Genomic DNA, 8,368 nt, shown 5'->3' with positions numbered 1-8,368 from the left:
TCAAAATTGGCGCATCCCAATCTTATGTACCAATCTTTCAAAGGAAGATTTTAAGAGTGACTTTGTAAATAAATATGTCAGATTATCACTTGATCGGATCTGTTGGATATCAATTGTCCCTTGATTTTGAAGATCGTGAGTAAAGAAGAATTTGGGAGAAATATACTTTGTTCTATCTGCTTTGATGTATCCACCCTTAAGTTGAGCAATGCATGATGTATTATCTTCAATTAGGACAGTTGGAGCTATTTTATGATTAATCAGTCCACATGATGACAGAATATATTGGATCAAACTCTTGAGCCAAAAAGACTCGCGACTAGCTTCATGTATCGCTAGTATTTCAGCATGATTAGAGGATATTACCGCAATTGTCTGTTTTGTGGACCTCCATGATATAGCTGTACCACCATATGTGAATAGGTATCCTGTTTAAGATCTCCCTTTATGTCAATCAGACAAGTATCCAGTATCTGCATAGTCAACTAATTGTGACTTGGATTCATATGAATAAAACAATCCCATATCAACCATTCCATGAAGATATCGAAAGATTTGTTTGATTACATTCCAATGTCTTTTGGTTGGAGAGGAACTATACCTTGCTAGTAAATTCACAGCAAATGATATATCGGGTTGTGGATTATTAGCAAGATACATTAGCGCTCCAACGGCACTAAGATATGATACTTCAGGACCAAGGATATCTTCATTTTCTTCTTTAGGATGGAATTGATCCTTTTCCACATCCAAAGACCTTACGATCGTTGGAGTACTTAATTGATGTGACTTATCCATATAAAATCTCTTCAAGATATTTTCTGTGTATGTTGTTTGATGAAAGAAGATCCCATTTTTTTGTATGCTCGATCTACAGGTCGAGACAAAATTTAATATTTCCAAGATCTTTCATCTCAAACTCTTCTTTAAGAGTTTTTATAATTGTTGGAATCTCTTCAAGAGTTCCAATGATATTTAAATCATCAACGTACACAGCAATTATAATGATCTTAGATGGAGATTTCTTTATGAAAACACATGGGCAGATATCATCATTCTTGAATCCGTTTTTGGCCAGATACTCAGTAAGACGATTATACCACATTCGTCCAGATTGCTTCAGACCACATAAAGATCTTTGCAATTTAACTGAGTATAATCCCTATGAATATTCATTGGATGGTTTAGATATCTTTAGTCCTTTAAGGACTTTCATATAGATATCACGATCTAATAATCCGTATAAATAGGTTGTTACCACATCCATTAAATGCATATGTAGTTTATGATATGCGGATAAACTAACAAAATAACGCAATGTTATTGCATCCACTACAGGGGAATATGTTTCTTCATAATCTATACCGGGCCTTTGTGAAAAACCTTGTGCTACAAGTCGAGCTTTATAGTGTACAACTTTATTTTTCTCATTTCGTTTTCTCACAAATACCCACATGTATCCAACAGGTTTTATATCTTCTGGTGTATGAACTACAGGTCCAAAGACTTCACGTTTTGCAAGTGAGTCTAACTTAGACTTTATGGCTTCTTCCCATTTTGGCCAATCATTTCTTTGTCGACATTTTTCGACTGATCTTGGCTCAAAATCCTTACTTTCATGCATGATATTTAATGCCACATTATATGCAAATATTTCATTGATAATTGTCTTATTTCGGTTCCATTTCTCTCCTGTAAAGACATAATTTATCGAAATCTCGTCATTTTCACAATTTTCAGGTACCTGAACATCTTCTGGCGTTAAAACTATATCAGAATTTTGGACAACTGCAGGTGTCTTTACTATGTCTTTTTCAGTAGGAATAGTATTTACCTCTTTTCTTTTTCGATAATTTTTGTCTTTGGAACTGACAGGCCTGCCACGCTTTTGGCATGAATTTGTTTCAGTGGCAATTTGTCCGACTGGGGCATCAATTCGAATTGAGGCATTTTTCGCTGGTATATAAAATTTGGTTATCCTCTTTTTATCGGAAAATGCATCAGGCAATTCATTTGCTATTCTTTGCAAATGTATAATCTTTTGAACTTTTAGTTCACATTGCCCTGATCGAGGATCCAAATGCATCAAAGATGATGCATTCTAATTAAGTTCCTTTTTAGGAAGCTTATTCTCTCCCCCTTGGGAATTTTGATTCATCAAAATGACAATCCGCAAACTGGAATTTAAATACATCTCCAGTTTGTATCTCAAGATACCTCACTATGGAGGAAGAATCATATCTAACATATATCCCCAATTTTCTTTGGAGTCCCATTTTGGTGCGAGAAGGTGGTGCAATGGGAATATATATCGCACACCCAAATATTCTTAAATGGAAAATATTTGGCTACTGGCCAAAGGCTAATTGCATAGGAGAGAACTGATGGTAACTCGTTGGCCTCAAACGAATAAGTGCTGCGGTATGTAAAATAGCATGCCCCAAGCCGAAGTTGGGAGATTTGTTCTCATAAATAAGGGTCTAGCAATTAATTGGAAGTGCTTAATAAGTGATTCTACTAACCCATTTTGTGTGTGAACATAAGCTACTGGATGTTCAACACTTATTCCATTAGCCATACAATAAGCATCAAAGGCTTGAGAGTAAATTCACTAGCATTATCAAGACAAATTTCTTTGATTGGATTTTTTGGAAACTGTGCTTTTAATAGAATAATTCGAGCCAGTAATCTCGCAAACGCCAGATTGCGAGAAGACAATAAGCACACATGTGACCATCTCGAAGATGCGTCTATTAGGACCATAAAATATCTAAAAGATCCACATGGTGGATGAATAGGTCTACATATATCGCCTTGAATCCTTTCTAGGAATTCAGGAGACTCAAATCCAATCTTTACTGGTGATGGTCTTAAAATTAACTTCCCTTGAGAACATGCAGCACAACAAAATTCACTAGATTTAAGAATCTTCTGGTTCTTTAGTGAATGTCCATGGGAGTTTTCAATAATTCTCCGCATCATGGTTGTTCCCCGGATGACCCAATCGGTCGTGCCAAGTTATAAATTCATTTGGACTAGTAAACTTCTGGTTTATAATGGCATGTAATTCAATTGCACTAATCTTGGTATAATATAACCCAGATGAAAGTGAGGGTAACTTTTCTAATATAACCTTTTTATTTAAATCATGAGTTGTGACACATAAGTACTCATGATTTCCCTCATTCATTGTTTCAATATGATATCCATTTCGACAAATATCTTTGAAACTCAATAAGTTCCTTAGGGACTTAGTAGACAATAGTGCATTATTTATTATAAATTTTGTTCCTCTAGGAAATAAGATTATAACTCTTCCGGAGCCTTCTATCACATTGTCTGAGCCAATAATAGTATTAACATATTCTTCTTTTGGCACAAGATGGGTAAAATATATATTACTTTTGAGAATAGTGTGCAAACTTGTACTATCCGCAAGGCAAATATCTTCTCTATATGTCCTTACCATTCTCTTTAAAGACAAATAATAATAAAATGAGTAGAAATATCTACGCAATAAAATTATTTCCTTGATTGAAAATATTTTTCTAAGAAGTATAGTATATACTAAAAATTTTATTATTATTATCTTGGCACATTTAGTAATTTTGAAATTCTTAAACATAAATATTTTATCAAATATTATTCATATATATCACACTTGAAATTCAAATGCATAAAACTTAACAAGAAGTTTCTTACATTATTTATTCACATGAATACTTAACAAACACACATATTAAACTATTCAATCATTGATCAAATGACCATTATTTCTTTCAGGATCCTCAAAGAAATTAGATACATCATAATGAGTGGTGAGATTTTCAACATCATTTGAAACAAAATTTGTTTCATTTCCTTTGTCATCCTTTTTCAAAGATACTTGATAAAGATCAACTAGATGTCTTGGGTACGACAGGTACGCGACCAATGGCCCTTTCCACCACAACAGAAACATTTATCCTCTGTTGATTTATTTTTTCCAATATTTCTTTCTTTATCCCACTTCTAGTGAGATCATTTCTTATGAACATAATTCTTCTTCCTTCCATAATTTTTCTTGTTATCCAAATCTTGCCATTTACCTCTTTTGGGTAATGATTTGCCGCATTTGCTTCAGAAAATGGGACGGTGCCAGTTGGGCGCGCTTCATGATTTCTTAAAAGCAATTTATTGTTGCGTTCAGCAACAATAAGGCAAGAAATTAACTCAGAATATTTTTTAAATCCTTTTTCTTGATACTGCTGCTGTAGGAGCACATTCGAGGCATGGAAGGTCGAGAAAGTTTTCTCTAACATGTCATTATCAGTTATCTTTTTCCCACATAATTTCATTCGTGAGGTGATTCGAAACATTGCTGAATTATATTCATTTATGGATTTAAAATCTTGTAGACGCAAGTGCGTCCATTCATATCGGGCTTGAGAAAGTATCATCGTCTTTTGATGATTGTACCTTTCTTCAAGGTCTTTCCACAGATCTACAGGATCTTTTAATGTGAGATATTCATTTTTCAATTCTTCGTCAAGATGACGACGAAGGAAGATCATGGCTTTGGCTTTATCCTTCTGGGATACATTATTTTTAGCCTTAATGGTATCTCCAAGATCCATTGAATCAAGATGGATTTCAGTATCTAGTATCCATGATAAATAGTTGTTTCCATATATATCAAGAGCATTAAATTCAAGATGAGAGAGCTTCGACATAATGAAAATTTATTACCTGAGTCTTCCTAAAATTTGATCAGAATCTCGTACTGATAACGTGTTGTAGAATAAATAAATAAAAAATATATATGAAATAAAGAAGTATAAGTAGAAGACTCTAGTATTAATATTCATCACAATTAATATCTCAATATATATATAGTAGCGTATATAAAAGAGAGAGAAGAGAGAATTTTATTGATTGTTTCTGTGTGTATTCCTTTTGCATTAAATCATGCCTATTTATAGGCGTACAAGAGCGTTGTCTATTAATTTCATTCTGTGTTGAGAAAGTGAATTCTCATTCCTGAAAAAAGTGAACCGCCCATCATCTACATCATCATACTTATCCATAATCAATATAAATTAAAATTATTGGCGTTTAAATTTTTCTCATAGTTATTAATAAGATAGGATATTTTATATACATATTAGTAAACTAATCATAGTTAGGGACTTCTTTAAGATGCGAGTAATGGATAATCGATCATTTTTGTTTTGGGTACAAGCCTACAAGGTAATGGATAATTTAACTATTTATTTTAAGATGCGAGTTTTCTTTTCTCCATATTTTTGGTCATATGTGTCATGGATATATTTAATTGGGCTAAAGGTCTATTATGTGAAAAATCATTGAGATTGGGTATCTTGGGCCCATTTTGTTACTTCCAGTTTTCGGATATTCCTAAAATAGAAAAAAAAAAAAAAACTACACATGAATGGTGGGTGGTGTGTTTATCGGGAACTTATAGATAAGAATAAATATATCACTAACAATTAAACTAGCTTTTAAAATAAGTATATGTTTGATGTAAATAATTGCTCAAAGTAATTCTTATCTCTAAGTGTTATAATCATATGAAAAAGACGAGGTGTTTATAGTAGCAAGTCAACTAATCATTGAAACAAGCGTTACGTTGTAAATGAGTACAAGTTAAAGCGTTCAACGATTATTGGGCAATGTGTAATGCGAAGAATGGTGCAGATGAGCATGAAATGGATCACTTTGATTTTCGTGTTGCTTCTTCCCTCTCTCACTGCTCATGATTTCTGTCTCCTAAGGCTACTGCTTTTCATATGTGTCTAAAGGAGAAGAAACAATTAAGATTCCCAAAAAATATTCCAAATTCTGTGGGCCCCCCTATTGCACTCTCCAATCGTTCTAAACAGATTCAATGCATTGGTTTTCCCTATGAGGGAGTTGCCAACTTGCCATAAGGTGTTAAAAAACAGCAAATCAAAAACATTGTTGGGCCACGTAGAAAACTCTAGATCATGGGAGAAACTTTGAACAAAAACCAAAACAAGAGAATATAAAATAATTATGCTACATCCAACTTAAAATTTTAAGTTAATAGATTTTTTATTTTATAAATTTTTATTTTTTTTAATGTGAAACTAATTTTATTCTCCTCTTGTGTACGAGTATTCGTCTATCACATCGTTATAAAATATCGCGGGACACGTCATTCAGACAATTTTTGTCGAAAAGACTTTTGATGCTTCACCTTAAATACTCTTCGTAAGTTTTCAATTCAAAACCTTAAGGTAGTAAGTTAATAGATCTTTTATCTTATAAACTCCTCACTCTTCTTTACTATATATTCTCAAAAAGTGTTAATACTATCAATTTAGTTTAATAGCAAAATTCCATCCTAATATATGTATTAAACCACTCTTTCACCTTAGCCCATGACAACAATAAAGACGTCTCACGACCCACAAATTCAGCCCAACAGAATACACAAATTAAATGATAATTTAGTCTTTATCTTATCTTATAGTTATCTTTATCTTTATCTATATCTTATTTTTATCTACTTTTATCTTTCATAGGTCAATACTCTATATATACTTAATTTTACCTTCATAGTTTACAATTCATTCAATCAACAATCAATAAAATTTCTTCATCTTTTTCTTTCACAATTCTTTTATTTTCCTATTCTTTCACAATTTCACATTGCATCAAATTTGTCTTGGTTTATTTCTTACACACAAATTTCTCCTATTATTGTTCATTTACCAAATAGTTCTCGAACTTCTGTTTCTTATAAAGGCATCGTTCAATTTTCACCATCCTTGGTTCTTCATAATGTTCTTTATTTACCTCATTTCAACTTTAATATTATCTCTGTTTCAAAAATTACTTCAGTACTCATATGTGAACTCACTTTTTCATCTTCTTCTTGCACTCTACAGAGCAATAATTTGGAGACAATTGATTTGGCCAGAATGAGAGAGGGATTATATGTCTTTGAACCCAATTTCGGTAAAAATTCATCCACTACACACTCCATAAATTCCATCCAATCTCCACCCATTACACCTTCCAATATATGGCATTTTCGTTTAGGACACCTTTCTGGGCAAAGACTTAATCATTTACATAAACAATTTCCTTTTATCTCTATGCATCATGATGAGGCTTGTTCTTTCTAAACAAAAGAAACTTTCATTTTCTCAAAGTTTTAACAAAGCCAATGCAAGTTTTGATTTATTACACTTTGATATTTGGGGTCCGTTTCGACAAAATTCTATTCATAATCATAAATATTTTTTTACTATTGTTGATGATTTTAGCCGCTTTACATGGGTTACTTTATTAAAATCAAAAGGAGAAGTACAGAATCAAATAAAAAATTTTTATTACTTTAATTGAAACACAATTCAACTCTAAAGTCAAAACTATTCGTTCCGATAATTGACCAGAATTTATTTTACCTGATTTTTATGCTTCAAAGGGTATTATTCATCAACGTAGTTGTGTTGAAACTCCTCAACAAAATGGAAGGGTAGAACGCAAGCATCAACATATTTTGAATATAGCTCGTGCTCTTATGTTTCAATCTAATTTACCATCATCTTTTTGATCTTATGCTGTTAGACATGCTGTTTATTTACTTAATAGAGTTCCATCATCCGCAATTAATTTTAAAACACCATTTGAGATTTTATTCAATCATCCACCAAATTATCATGACATTAAAATTTTTGGATGCTTATGTTTTGTTTCTACCCAAATGGCAAATAGATCAAAATTTGATCCAAGAGCCAAAAAGGCTGTATTTATTGGCTTTCAATCTGGTTTTAAAGGGTATATTGTTTATGTTTTAAAAGATAAAAGAATTGAGATTTCTAGAAACGTGATTTTTTATGAAAAGATCTTGTCCTTAGTCACAAAAAATGTCCAATTCCAGACACTCAGCCCAACATTGCCAAACACACCTTCTCAAAAACAAGATTCAGTTAGTCTTCCAGTTGAACCCTCACCTATACCCATTGACCCAACTCCACCTAGTTCTTTATTTTCTCCAACAACCTCTCCTTCTTCCTCACTATCGTTTCCTAACCAAGTTGAACCCACGACTACCGAATCACTTTCAACACTAGACACCAGTCCACCATCACCTTCTCATCTCCCGTCATCTTCTTCACCACCTGAGCAACCCCATCCTCGTCATTCCGACCGGCCTCACCGACCTCCAACATATCTCTCTGATTACTTGTGTAATTCCTCTCTCATCTCTACAAATCAATCTCCCTCAAAGTGCAAGTATCCTTTATCTTCAGTCATGTCTTTTTCTTCTCTTTCATCTTCACATAAAAAGTTTCTTTAGTTTCTTTATTCTGACGTTGAGCCAAAGTCTTTTAAG

The sequence above is a fragment of the Arachis ipaensis genome, chromosome B02 (assembly GCF_000816755.2).
Source record: "Arachis ipaensis cultivar K30076 chromosome B02, Araip1.1, whole genome shotgun sequence".
NCBI classification, from domain to species: Eukaryota; Viridiplantae; Streptophyta; class Magnoliopsida; order Fabales; family Fabaceae; genus Arachis; species Arachis ipaensis.
This window is presented reverse-complemented; position numbering follows the sequence as displayed.